This window comes from Symphalangus syndactylus, chromosome 20, assembly GCF_028878055.3.
Source record: "Symphalangus syndactylus isolate Jambi chromosome 20, NHGRI_mSymSyn1-v2.1_pri, whole genome shotgun sequence".
Classification (NCBI taxonomy): Eukaryota; Metazoa; Chordata; class Mammalia; order Primates; family Hylobatidae; genus Symphalangus; species Symphalangus syndactylus.
In genome coordinates, this window is record NC_072442.2 from 19,081,202 (window position 1) to 19,096,035 (window position 14,834).

Sequence of the window (14,834 nt, forward strand, 5' to 3'; positions counted from 1 at the left end):
GACTCAAATCTAATCGAAGTGGGAGTACAAGTTACTGTAAGTTTTTTATGTTACACTGGGGGGCATTATTAGGCTGGGCTCATAACCATAAAATTATTAACTAAACTGCCTGAAAAAAATAATTTAAGGGGACTGGTTTTATGATAAAAGAGAAGTTCAACAAAACAAAATAGTAAGTCTATCTCCAGCACAGTGCAGCAGAAGTTAGCCTATAAATCTCCTATCTACTGGGGCACACAGCATCATGATTACCAAGGCCTTTGATATCTTACCATCCACCTTTGAGTTCATGCACCCAAATAGTATTTTGTTTATAATCTGACTTCTCATGCTGATTAGCTATAAGGAGAGTATATGCTTGTAATGGGCTGAATTGTGGCCCCCCAAATTCATATGGTGAAGTCCTAACACTCATGTGACTATAATTTGGAGATACTGCCTTTAAGAAGGTAATTAAGGTTAAATGAGGTAATAAGGGTGGTACTCTAATAAGCACTCACGTCCTTATTGGAAGAAGCACCAGACAGCTTTCTCTTCTACCTGGACACAGACGAAAGACTATGTAAGGACACAGAGAGAGTGTCTGTAAGCCAGGAAGAGAGTCCTCACCAGATATAAACCCTGCTGGCACCTTGATCTTGGACTTGCAGCCTACAAAACTGGGAGAAAAACAATTTCTGTTGTTTAAACAGAGATGGGGTTTTGCCATATTTCGTCTGTGGTATTCTGTTATGACAACCCTGGCAGAGCAATACAATGTTGATTAGTATAAATAAGGGTATCCAGATTGCAGAATAGTTTTGTTTGTTTTGTTTTGTTTTGTTTGCAGAGACAGAGTCTCACTATGTTACCCAGAGTGATCTTCTGGCTACCAAGTGATCCTCTTGTCTCGGCCTCCCAAAGTGCAGGGATTACAGGTGTGAGCCATCTTGTCTAGCCAGACTACCTTTTATCCAGAAAAACCTGATGTATTTTACTGCATGTGTCTTCAAACTGCAACAGTGACTAATCTAGCATCAACATACCCTGTTAATCTTACTTATTATTGTCTTCATCATGACCCATTTTATAGGGAAAAAGGAAAACTTGGTGGCTGAAAGGGGCCAATACGTCCTGACTTACTAGTTATATGACTTTAGGTTAAATAATTTGCATTTGTGCATATTTGTAAAATATCCCCATCCTTATTTTTCTTTTTTGAGACGGAGTTTCACTCTTGTTGCCCAGGCAGGAGTGCAATAGGGCAATCATAGCTCACTGCAACCTCCGCCTCCTGAGTTCAAACGATTCTCCTGCCTCAGCTTCCCGAGTAACTGGAATTACAGGTGCGTGCCACCACACCCAGATAATTTTTGTATTTTTAGTAGAGACAGGGTTTCACCATGTTGGCCAGGCGGATCTCAAACTCTTGACCTCAGGTGATCTGCCCACCTTGGCCTCCCAAAGTGCTGCGATTACAGGTGTGAGCCACTGCGCCAGGCCCCCATCCCTATTTTTATATCATCCTTAAATGTTTTTGTTTTGCTTTGGCGGACTCTCAACAAGTTAGCTTCTCTACTTTAAGATAATTTTTTTTTTTTGAGATGGAGTTTCGCTCTTGTTGCCCAGGCTTGAGTGCAATGGCACAATCTCGGCTCACTGTAACCTCTGCTTCCCGGGTTCAAGCGATCCTCCTGTCTCAGCCTCCCAAGTAGCTGGGATTACAAGCGTCTGCCACCACATCTGGCTAAGTTTTTGTATTTAGTAGAGACGGAGTTTCACCACGTTGGTCAGGGTGGTCTGGAACTCCTGACCTCAGGTGATCCACCCACCTCGGCCTCCCAAAGTGCTGGGATTACAGGTGTGAACCACCACGCCCGTCCAAGATAAATAATATATAAGTGCACTACACAGTGACTGGCACATAGCAGTCACTTAACGTTAGTTTCTCCATGCTCTTTAATATTTTTAAATGCAGTATCATACCCATCAATCTCCATGCTTCTCAAATGTCACAATTTTCCAAAAAAAGCATGGTAAATGCTGCCCTGAGTATTCACTTACAGGTACTTCCTTTCCCTATTAGTATGCTATACAAAAGCGTATGTAACTGGTTTCCATAGCTTACACAACAGAAGTAGCCACAGATTTAGAACAATCTTAGTTTATGTTAAATAACAAAAATGAATTATTCTTCATCAATCTAAACATCTTGAAATGTATGACAAGGACAATCCATCAAAAATTATTATGAGGTAAAAGGGTTCTAGTCTATCCACATAGCTAAAATAAGATGAAATAATCATTTTTAATGAGAGCCACTTTTCAAAATTCAATAAAGTAGCAATAATTTTTTAAATCTGTGATGATACAATGTCAGTGAGATTCCTAGATGTAGGAGTAAATCCAAGTATTCCTAGTCTGTTTAAAATGTTGAAATGTCCTCAAACAGAAATCTAACACATATTCTTGACCTTCAATGGCATCTACTTTGCACCAAGTGCACGTATGTAAGTTAGTTTTGTTTGTAAGAATGAGGTTGCTGAAACAAATCTTATAGGTCTGTGGATGGGGTTGAGAAGACAGAAACCGGGCAGAAGCATAACTCAAACACCAAATAATTTTCATTTTGAACACTTACATAGATACAAGAAATGCATTAAAGGAGTGTAACAGACCTTAACTGCAGCTGAAACATTTAAAACAGAGTTAACATTAAATGTGGGGTTTTTTTTATTTGTTTCCTGCGGAAGTGCTTAGAAAACACTGCAAAAATCAGCTCACAAAGGTTCTTTGTAGGCTGTATATCCAGTGCTAAGACTATAATACTCCATTCATTTTAAACATTAGCCACACTTGTAATACAAAAACAATGTGCAAGTAAATTACTGAGAGTCCCCCACCAAGCAAAACAAAAAAACATTTATGGATAACATGATAAAAGCATCTCCCTGAGTAATACAAGAGTTATTGGAAAAGTTAACAAGGTAGAAAAGGAAAAGAAAGTGAGAGTAACAAAACCATTTATTTTCATTTTCTTGGCAACATCATCCCAAAATAAAACGAACATACTTTCTTTAAAAAAAAAATCATCTATCCAGATGAATTTTACTTTCTCAAAAAAAAATTATGTCAGTGGGCTCAATAAAACACATTGTTCTTCATACAAGGCACACAAAGATAGCCAATAAGTATTATGCTTCTCAGTAACCTTTCTTGCTTTCAGAAGTATCTATTTTTTTGTTTGTTTGTTTTGTGACAGGGTCTTCCTCTGTCACTCAGGCTGGAGTGCAGTAGCATGGTCACAGGTCACCACAGGCTGGAACTCTTGGGCTCAAGCGATGCTCTGGCCTCAACCTCCAGAAGTATCTTTTCTTAATTGGATTAGACTACTCCAAAATAGCTGTAGATTTCCCTAAAACTGTTAAGATTAAGGAATTGTGATCTACTCTTGGAAACAAAGTAACTAATCTGAGTAATATATCTTGACAAATGAGGCTTTGATACAGTTTTCCACTTGTGCAGGGGTATAAGGCCAAAGATAATTCAAATAAAATGCACAATTTCAGAGTAACTATCAGACATATCTGAGTGTCATCTGATATGTCTATCTACGTTATATCTATCATGTGGTTGTTCCGGTTAAAGAACGTGTACTCTGAAAATCCATAATAACATGAATGGGGATATATGAAAAAAACTTTTTGAATTTTTTTTAACTTTCTAATGTCTTGGGGAGGGCTGGGCGTGATGGCTCACACCTGTAATAACCCTATCGTTTCGGGAGGCTGAGGCAGGAGGATCATTTGAGGCCAGGAGGTCCAGACCAACCTGGGAAACACAGTGAGACCCCATCTCTTAAAAGAAAAAAATGAAACAAAACAAACAAACAAAAACAATTAGCCAGGTGTGGTGGTATGTGCATGTAGTCCCAGCTACTAGGGAGGCTGAGACCAGAGGACTGCCTGAGTCCAGGAGTTTGAGGTTGCAGTGAGCTATGACTGTGGCACTGCACTTCAACCTCGGTGACAGAGTAAGACCGTGTTAAAAGAAAGGAGAAGAAAAGAAAGGAGGGGCCAGACGTGGTGGCTCACACCTGTAATCCCAGCACTTTGGGAGGCCGAGGCGGGCAGATCACCAGGTCAGGAGATTGAGACCACCCTGCCTAACACGGTGAAACCCAACCCCGTCTCTACTAAAAATACAAAAAATCAGCCGGGCGTGGTGGTGGGCGCCTGTAATCCCAGCTACTTGGGAGGCTGAGGCAGGAGAATGGCGTGAACTCAGAAGGCAGAGGTTGCAGTGAGCCGAGATTGTGCCACTGCACTCCAGCCTGGGTGACAGAGCGAGGCTCCGTCTCACAAAAAAAAAAAAAAGGAGGGAGGGAGGAAAGAAAGGAAGGAAGTCAGTCAGTCTTGGGGAATTAGACACATTAAAACCCCAAATTAGGATGCAATTTAAAAGCATTCGGAATCTCCATAAATCTCCCAATAATGGATCAGCAGGTAATGAGGGTATTTCTGGCCTAAAAAGTTCCTCAACTTAAATCTAGTGATGTATAAAATATACTCAACTCACCACAGGTTTCTAATTGTTGAAAAATTATAAACTGCTCTCGGTCTAATTTTTTTTTTTTCTTTTTAAAACAAAGTCTTGCTCTGCTCTGTCACCCAGGCTGGAGTGCAGTGGTGCCACCTCGGCTTACTGCAACCTCCACATCCCAGGTTCAAGTAATTCTCCTGTTTCAGCCTCTGGAGTAGTTGGGATTACAGGCACGCGCCACCATGCCTAGCTAATTTTTGTGTTTTTAGTAGAGACAAGGTTTCTCCATGTTGGCCAGGCTGTTATCAAATGCCTAACCTCAGGTGATCCTCCCGCCTTAGCCTCCCAAAGTGCTGGGATTACAGGCATGAGCCACTGTGCCAGAGGTGGGAGGTAGGAGGATCGTTTGAGGCCAGGAGTTCGAGACCAGACTGGCCAACACTGTGGAACCCTGTCTGTACCAAAAATACAAAAGTTAGCTGGGAGTGGTGGTGCAGGCCTGTAGTCCCAGCTTCTTGGGAGGCTGAGTCACAAGAATCGCTTGAGCCTGGGAGGTAGAGGTTGCAGTGAGCCGAGACGGTGCCACTTCACTCCCGCCTGGGTGACAGAGCAAGAGCGTGTCTCAAAAAAAGAGAGATTAGAAAAAGAAAAATCCCGTTTCTCATTTTCTCTTAATCTACTTCTAAATGTTCCTGCAGTTTTTCATAACCAATGCAATCTTAGCAAAACATTTTCATCAAAAAGATAGGGGACCGGCCGGGCACAGTGGCTCACGCCTGTAATCCCAGCACTTTGGGAGGCCAAAGCGGGCGGATCACGAGGTCAGGAGATCAAGACCATCCTGGCCAACACAGTGAAACCCCGTGTCTACGAAAAATACTAAAATTAGCCTGGCATGGTGGCGGGCGCCTGTAGTGCCAGCTACTCGGGAGGTTGAAGAAGGTGAATGGCGTGAACCCGGGAGGCGGAGCTTGCAATGAGCCGAGATCGTGCCGCTGCACTCCAGCCTGGGAGACAGAGCGAGACTCCATCTCAAAAAAAAAAAAAAAAAAAAGAGGGGAGACTAAGAGTAAGGTGAAGAATTAAGATAATGAAGGAATACCAGACTACAGTTGGGAGATTTGGCTAACTGTGAGACCTTGGCATTGTCACTTCACATGCCTGATTCTCTTTTTCCTCATTCAGTTATTAGGCACATGGAGTAAATGAGTGCAATAATTTCCTTTCTAGTTGTAAAAAAAATTCCAACTAGCACAAGGGTAGAGTTTTGGATGTATGTAATAACAACTACTTTTGTATAGTGATTTATAGTTTAAAAATAGGTTAACAAACATAATGCTAACAGCCGTCTGTAAGGGACTGTTATTTTTATCCTTGTTTTTTTGCAAATGAGAAACTGAGTGCTCCAAGGACCCCAAATAGCAAGTCGGCAGCATATAAATGTCAAAGCAGGAGTTCAACCTTGCTTTTCCAAGTCCAAATTCAATAGTTCTTCTACTATACAAAACAGTCCAGTGAGAGGATTTTCAGTGGTCACTGAGGAATTCCAGAGTCACATATGCACACAAGATGAAAAAACAGTCCCAGAAGTTTAGCTTGTCCTAGTATTTTCAAATGTTCCCCATTACTAGAATTAACAGAACACTCATCCCTATTGATTCTTAGTACTTAAACTATCTACGAAACTCACGTAGTATCTATGAAACTATCTGAAACTCCCTACTTTACTGTCCCTAAATACCGGGGTCATTTACACTTGTATAACTGGGGTGAAAATACTCTCACTGGACTGTTGTGTACACTAAAGTAGAAGAACTACCGAATTTGGACTTGGAAAAGTCTGGGTGAACACCTGCTCTGACATTTATATCCTCTATTCTTTCTATTCTAAAGCAACATCACTGTAGGGATACTGAACTTTTTCATGAGCCACACTTATGATTAAGCTAAGAAACAAGTCTCAAAAAATTGCTAAGAATGGACATTATAAATGACAATCTCTGATAAGCCAGAAATTATGTCAACCTTTAGTACAAAAAAAAAGAAATAAAAAATTTTCTAGGTAGTTAGAAGTTAATGCACACAGTCCTAAATAACATAGGCCAAAATAAAAGAAAAATTTTAAATGCTCAGAACTACTAGAACAAAGTCAATTTGCAAGGTCACAGGATAAAAGATCAAAACTAATACTTTCCACTACATACTTGGAATAAAAATTGGACTATTATATACTTGGAATAATTTTTTAAAATTTCAGATTCAGTAACATCTGAAAATATAAAATATTTAGAGACAAATTTAACAAAATATAAGCAAAATCTAAAATGAAATAAAGAAAGAAAATAAATTATACAGAGCCTAAATAAATGATTAGCATGTTTTGTTGATTGTTTGGAAGACTCGATACTGTTACTATGTCAATTTCCCCTGATACGGTTTGGCTCTGTGTCCCCACCTAAACTGTAATCCCGATGTGTCCAGGGAGGGTCCTGTAATCCCCACGTCGAGAGAGGGAGGTGATTGGATCATGGGGGCGGCTTCCCCCATGCTATTCTCATGATAGTGAGTTCTCACAAGATCTGATGGTTATGTGTTTGACAGTTCCTCCTTCACACTCTTCTCTCTTCTGCTGCCTTGTGAAGAAGGTTCCTGTTTCCCCTTCCACCATGACTGTAAGTTTCCTGAGGCCTTCTCAGCCATACAGAACTGTGAGTCAATTAAACCTCTCTCCTTTATAAATTACCCAGTCTCAAGCAGTACCTTTACAGCAGTGTGAAAACACACTAATACATGCCTCAATGTGATGTATAGCCTTAATGAAGATCAATCAAATTCAAGCAAGCTTTATAAAAAAAGCAATTCAAGTTTTTATAGAAATGCAAAAACTTAGAGTAGCGAAAACAATTGGGATAAAGAACGAAGTTGAAGGACTTGCACTAACTGATGTCAACAATTACTATAAATCTACAGTAATCATGACAGTGTGGTATTGGTAAAAGGATAGTTAGAAGCCAATGGAAAAGAATAGAGAATACAGAAATAGGCCAGGCACAGTGGTTCATGCTTGTAATCCCAGCACATTGGGATGCCAAGATGAGAGGATCACTTGAGTCCCAGACCAAGTGGGGACTTGGTCAAGTCCAGCCTGGACTTTCAAGGCTGAACTTTCAAGACCAGCCTGGGCAACATAACAAGACCCCATCCCTACCAAAAAATTTTAAAAATTACTCCTGTGTGGTGGCATGCACCTCATGGTATCTGTGGTCCCAGATACTCAGGAGGCTGAGGTGGGAGGATTGCTTGAGCCTAGGAGGTCAAGGTTGCAGAGAGCTGTGATCGTGCCACTGCAATCTAACAATCTAGCCTGGGTGATAGAGATCCTGGCTCAAAGCCCTCTCCCCGCACCGCCCCCATCCCCCACAAAAAAAAAAGAAAAAAAAAAAAACGCAAGAACAACTTTCATGTGCTTTAAAATAATTATATATATACATTTGAAAAAAGTGAAAAACCTTGCTCCCCACTCTCCCTGCTAGATGTAACCACTTTTATTAGTTTTGTGTATCTGACCTTTCTTCTTTCAAACACTCCTATTATTGTTTGAGTATGTGTCCCCTCCAAAACTCATGTTAAAATTTAACCCCTAATGTGGCAGTATAGAGAGACAAGGCCTTTAAGAGGTGATTAGGTCATGGAGGCTCTGCCCTTATGAATGAATTAATCCATTCATAAATTAATGGGTTAATGGATTAATGGGTTATCATGGGGTTAGGACTGGTTGTTTTATAAGCAGAGAAAAAGAGAACTGAGCTTGCACACTCAGCTCCCCCTTCATGTGATATTCTCAGCACTCTGCAGAGTCCCACCAGCAAGGAGGCCCTTACCCAATGTGGCCACTCGATCTTGATCTTTTCAGCTTCCACAACTATAAAAATTAAATTCCTTTTCTTTATAAATTACCCAGTTTCAGGTATTCTGGTATAAGCAACAGAAAACGGACTAAGACACCTTTTCTTTTTTTTTTTCCTTTTGAGACGGAGTCTTGCTCAGTTGCCCGGGTTGGAGTGCAATGGCACGATCTTGGCTCACTGCAACCTCTGCCTCCCGGGTTCAAGCGATTCTACTGCCTCAGCCTCCCCAGCAGTGGGGATTACAGGTGCCCACCACCACGCCCAGCTAATTTTTGTATGTTTAGTAGAGATGGGGTTTCACCATGTTGGCCAGGCTGGTCTTGAACTCTTGACCTCAAGTGATCTGCGCACCTTGGCCTCTCAAAGTGTTGGGATTACAGGTGTGAGCCACTGTGCCCAGCCCTAAGACACCTTCTTAGTCTCCTTTGTCAGATATTTTTATTTTTTAGTTTAAAAAAAAAGAGATGGGGTTTTGCCATGTTGTCCAGGCTGGTCTCGAACTCCTGGACTCAAGCGATCCACCCACCTCAGCCTCCCAAAGTTCTGGGATTACAGGAGTGAGCCACTGCATCCAGCCCAGATCTTTCTTTTACCTGACCTCAGCCCTCTCCTCTTCCTGTCTCCCCAAGTGACTCATCTGGTCCATGGTTGAAAATACTATCCCGTATTTGTATTTCTGGTTTTGACCTGTAGATTTATATATGTAAGTGCACGACTTAGATGATTTTTATTATTATTATTATTATACTTTAAGTTCTAGGGTACATGTGCACAACGTGCAGGTTTGTTATGTATGTATACATGTGCCATGTTAGTGCGCTGCACCTATTAACTCATCATTTACATTAGGTATATCTCCTAATGCTGTCCCTCTCCCCTTCCCCCACCCTACAACAGGCTCCGGTGTGTGATGTCCCCTCTCCTGTGTCCACGGATGATTCTTTAAGTGTCTCAAAATTAACATGTCCTTTTCTCCCTACACCTACCCACCTTCTTGTAACAAACAAACCTGGTCTTCTCCAAACCTCCCTTCTCCCAGTACCTGGCACAACCACCCACCCAGTCACTAAATCCAGAAGCTTAGTCATCCCTGACTTTTCCCTTTTGCTTGCCACTCATCTAACCCAGGACCAAGTCCTATACCAAATATATTTGGTATCCACACACAACTGTCCGTCTTCTTTGCTGCCCTTCTAGTCCAGACCGTCTTCATCTTCTACTTGGATACTACAGTGGACTCTCAACTTCTCTCTCCATTTCTATTCTTGCCCCCTTCAATTCATCCTTCACACATAAGCAACAATGAACTTCTTATAAATCCTATTACTTCTCTACTTAAAATTGTAGAATGATTTCCTACTGCACTCAAAATCAAATTCAAACTCATTCCCTTGGCCTGCAAAATTCTGCATGACCTGGATCCTGTATATATTTCCTATATCTTCTCGTGTCAATGCATTCCAAGTCTATTATGCTCCAGCCTCAAATAAGCATATATCCACATTGTTAACTCTCTCTTAGACCCTCATGTGCTGCCTTCCTAACAATTCTTATTTCCCATTGTTTTCCCCAGAACCTAGTGTAAAGCCTGGGACACAAAATGTTTGTTCACTGACTGGATAATGAACAGATAAGGCAATAGATGTCACTGGAAAATGATCTTTCCATTCCAAGAAAGTGCTAAAAGACTTCATTAAACATCAAAAGTTTCAATTGCCAAATTCTGTGTTATGGCTTACACAGATAATGTATTCTGTTAATACCAAAAGGTTAACAGAATGGCCCAAAAGAATGCCTCATTTGGTTAAGAATCTCACATATGTTGTAAAATATAGACAAAATGAAGTGTATACTCAGATATTTATTTACTGGAACTTCATTAATAATGAGCAAACAATAATTAAGTAAGCAGCAACATAAAGCTATGCTTTTAAAAGAGGGCTGGAAAAGAGTTCTTGGCAATAGCTCAGGGGCCACATGATGATAATGATCACAATCATGGTTAACTATATGCTACAGACACTGTTCTAAATGCTTTATTTAAACCTATGCAGTCTAGCTTTATAGCCCTGGCTTTTAACACCACCTGCCTAGTCCTTCCAGATAATCTATAAAGAATAAAGTTATCATTAAAAAACTCAAGGACAAGAGAAAATACTCCCATGAACTACTGAAAAGATTAAGTAGTTCAAGAATACAAACTCTTGAGCAATTATAGGTATATTAGCTGTGATATAATTACTCAATAGAGCCGGGCGCGGTGGCTCACGCCTGTAATCCCAGCACTTTGGGAGGCCGAGGCGGGTGGATCACGAGGTCAGGAGATCGAGACCATCCTGGCTAACACGGTGAAACCCCGTCTCTACTAAAAATACAAAAAATTAGCCGGGCGAGGTGGCAGACGCCTGCAGTCCCAGCTACTGAGGAGGCTGAGGCAGGAGAATGGCGTGAACCCCGGGGGGCGGAGCCTGCAGTGAGCCGAGATCGCGCCAGCGCACTCCAGCCTGGGTGAAACAGCGAGACTCCGTCTCAAAAAAAAAAAATAAATAAATAAATAATAATAATAATAATAATTACTCAATAGATTGCCCTTAATTTAAATATGCCTTAAACTTTAAGTATCGCCTTTTATCTGACACAGAAAATTATCTCCTGTTCAAATTTCCTTGATTCTGCAAACCAAGGAGCATATTTTAAAATGAGCTTTATATAAGGGTCTACATAATACCTAACTTCAGTTCAGCAAACTCCATCCAAAGCTGCTTTCCCATACAAAATTAGGAATTTCTTGAGGCAATATGCTCTTAACAATTTACTACTCCCCAAAATATTTGCAAGGCTTTGTGAAAGCAGATTAACAATTTACAAAACCACGACAAAGTTATCACTTCAATTTGTCCTGTTTATTAGGATTCTCTAATCTAGAATTCATTTCCACACCAAAATGGGAGACACAGCAAGGGCACTTGGGCAAAAACAGGAATGATAGTAGCACCTAGAACTATCATCTCCGAGAAAGACTAAAGAGACTAAAAAGTTTGTTAAATCAATGGAACCAAAAAAAAAAAAAGAGTACCCAACAATGCAAAGAATTAACTCTTCTACAACAGCTATTTACCCAGAATAAAGTAACTAGAGAAATGGCTCTCTATATAATAGATAATTAACATAACAAAATATTAAAATTACAAACAGCTTGGGGAGGTTTTTTTTTTTTTAAGAGCAAATAATACAGTTCTCTCCTACTGCTTTGGTTTTCTTTTCTTCTCTTTTTTTTTGAGATGGAATCTCGCTCTGTTGTCCAGGCTGGAGTGCAGTGGCACGATCTTGGCTCACTGCAAACTCCACCTCCCGGGTTCAAACGATTCTCGTGCCTCAGCCTCCTGAGTAGCTGGGACTACAGGCACATGCCACCACGCCCGGCTAATTTTTGTATTTTTTGTAGACACCGGGTTTCACCATGTTAGACAGGCTGGTCTCAAACTCCTTATCTCAGGTGATCTTCCCGCCTCGGCCTCCCAAAGTGCTAGGATTACAGGCGTGAGCCACGGTGCCCGGCCAGTTCTCTCCTACTCTTTAGCAACAACATTCACAGTAGACACGTGTTACAAGGCTCCTCTGTCATTTCCACTTGCCAGAAAGATAACTCAACACATGACAGTCATGAAGCATGAACTCAGACAAACTATTCTGAAGAATATAACTGATTTTCTTTCCTTAATATATTACACTTTAAACCTAGCCAAGCACAGTTTTTGTTATGCTACAATTTATAAGACTAAACTAGCTAAAGAGGGAAAAAAAGTTTGTAAATAAGGTTTATGTGCGTATGTGTGTATTTATGTGTGTATGTGGATAGATCCCTTTAATACCTAAGAGTAATTATTTTCATGTGAATCAGGAAATATTACCAAATCATAATGAGATGCCTGGATACAACCTTGTTAGAACAGAAAGAACACTTGACACCTTACAGTTCAGGTTCTAGCACTACCTAAGCCAAATGACCTCAAGCAAGCCAATTACTAATTACTGATTGTTTCTGAGCCTTAATTTTCTCCTCTGTTAAATAGGAATCTACTTATACACTCACAGAGATTCCTTCTAATTCTAAATATTGGTTTCAGTGAAATAATAAGGTTTCTTTTTTCTTTTTTTTTTTGAGACGGAGTCTGCCTCTGTCTCCCAGGCTGGAGTGCAGTGGCGCAATCTCGGCTCACTGCAAGCTCCACCTCTTGGGTTCGCGCCATTCTCCTGCCTCAGCCTCCCGAGTAGCTGGGACTACAGGCACCCGCCACCATGCCCGGCTAATTTTTTGTATTTTTAGTAGAGACAGGGTTTCACTGTATTAGCCAGGATGGTCTCGATCGCCTGACCTCATGATCCGCCTGACTCAGCCTCCCAAAGTGCTGGGATTACAAGCGTGAACCACTGCGCCTGGCCCAATAAGGTTTCTTATTTAATGTAAGTAAGATAGGACTACTTCTACTCTTTAGTTAACTATACATAGGCAAAAAACTTCAGCTTTTTCTGCACTTGGAAATTCTGAAGTGACAATACATGACGACCAAAAAGGATCAGATTTAAACTCCCGAATGCAAAACTATACTCATTTTCCAGGCACCTATTTATTAACCATGGTGACTAATTCAATGGATCACGGTATCAAACTATTCTTTGCTAACTTTCAAAGGTGGGGCAAAGATCATCTCAGAACAGTATGTGATAATATTTTCAGATAATGATGCAAAGTAACAGTATTCTACACTGACGTATCTCCAGTCCTAAGAGTAAAGTGATACCATATTTTCATTTATATAATAATTTCATGTTTACTATCTCATTTAATCTTTGTGACAGTTGTATGAAAGAAAGTGAGCAGAATTTTTATCAACACAATCTAGACCAGCTCAGAATGTTAGGTAACCTATCAGCCATTACTTAACAAGTGTTGGAGCCCAGACTTCAATCCAGATCTTCTGATTTAAAGTTTAATAGTCACCAAAATCCTAAAAAGTGGTGATTCAAGCCAAAAGCGAGAAGTTGGAAAAGTGAGAAAAACTGGATAATCAGTCCTTCAATTGAACATAAAGAATATAAGATCAGATTTGGCAGTTATATAATCAAGAAGCAAATTTACTGAATGTTAAACTAATGATACGTCTATCATAATTCCATATCTCAAATTTTGTCACCTTGTTTCAAAGCCAAGCGTGAACAAATTTTCAAACTCAAAATAAGAAAAATATGTAAACTGACACACTGATTAAACTAGCTATAGGTATACTGGTAAAAGGCATCATGGTTCTATGTATATTTTCTTCTGGAATGTGACTCACAGAAATTAAACTGTATTAATCAATTTTGTAATCAAGTAGGATATATCCCTCAAAGGAAAAAAGTAACCTTCAGTGCCTTAAGATAATGTAGGCAAAGTAGTAAAATATAAAATTTCTACTTGAGAGAATCACTTCATACCTACACAAATCAGTCACATTTGTCTAGGTACCACCATCCCTCTTCCACAGTAAAAACATAAGCTACAATGCATACAATGATGGCTAGTAAATACGTTTCTTCCTTTCATCATCTATGCTAAGAATATACAACTAAAATCAGAGCTAATGACAATACAATTAGTAGGTAGTAGCAACTGGAATATTAAATTCTATCATGACAACACTACAAACTCTTGTACAAGCTTCTTCAAATGATCAATGCAATCTGTCCACAAAAATCTCTGACAAGCCCCAAAGTAGAAATGAAAGACGTTAACATTAGGATAAGGAGCGATGCTGCCAAAACACGTCAACAGTGGCCAGTCTACGTGTATTATTAGATTTTTACATGGAGTTGCAGGTAAATAAAAGATGACTGTGTAAAATCTTCTGGAGGTCATAAGTAATCTAGCAGTGTGACACAGGGCCACATATGGTTTCCGGAATTTTAGAGATTAAGTCGACCTTCACGTTTTACTGCAAATACCTCCACTGTAATAAAATACAGAGGTCGGGGGTCAGGGGTTTGGAAAGGCAGACAACTCTTTTTCATTAAGGCAGTGAAAAATCTGAGACGTTCCTCTCCAAGGGCTCTACGGAGCGAAGGCCCATTCCCTTGGCTACCCTGTACCACCAGAGCTTTAGATGGCACTTGCACTCCTGGATTTCGTTTAGGAGCGAATACATCTAGCATCATGCGCTAGAGGTTCGGGAGAGCAAAAACCAAACTGACAGATCCTGAGAAACAGCTCAGTCATCAGCAGGGAAGACCTTCTCCACTTACACCAAGGTCCTGGACATCCCGGGACTAAGAGGTTCTCTAAAGAAGCCTAGCAAGGCTTCCAAGTACGCGGAGAGGAGAACGAACAGCCCGGTGTCTGGGTTCAATGTCCGGGTGACCAACCAT

At 40.4% G+C, this 14,834-nt stretch overlaps 1 protein-coding gene across 4 annotated transcripts in view; it reads right to left on the reverse strand.

The window, feature by feature from the left end:
- The window catches only part of VMP1 (vacuole membrane protein 1), a 139,617-nt gene that overhangs the window by 124,360 nt on the left and 423 nt on the right, over positions 1–14,834 (reverse strand). The window lies entirely within an intron of this gene.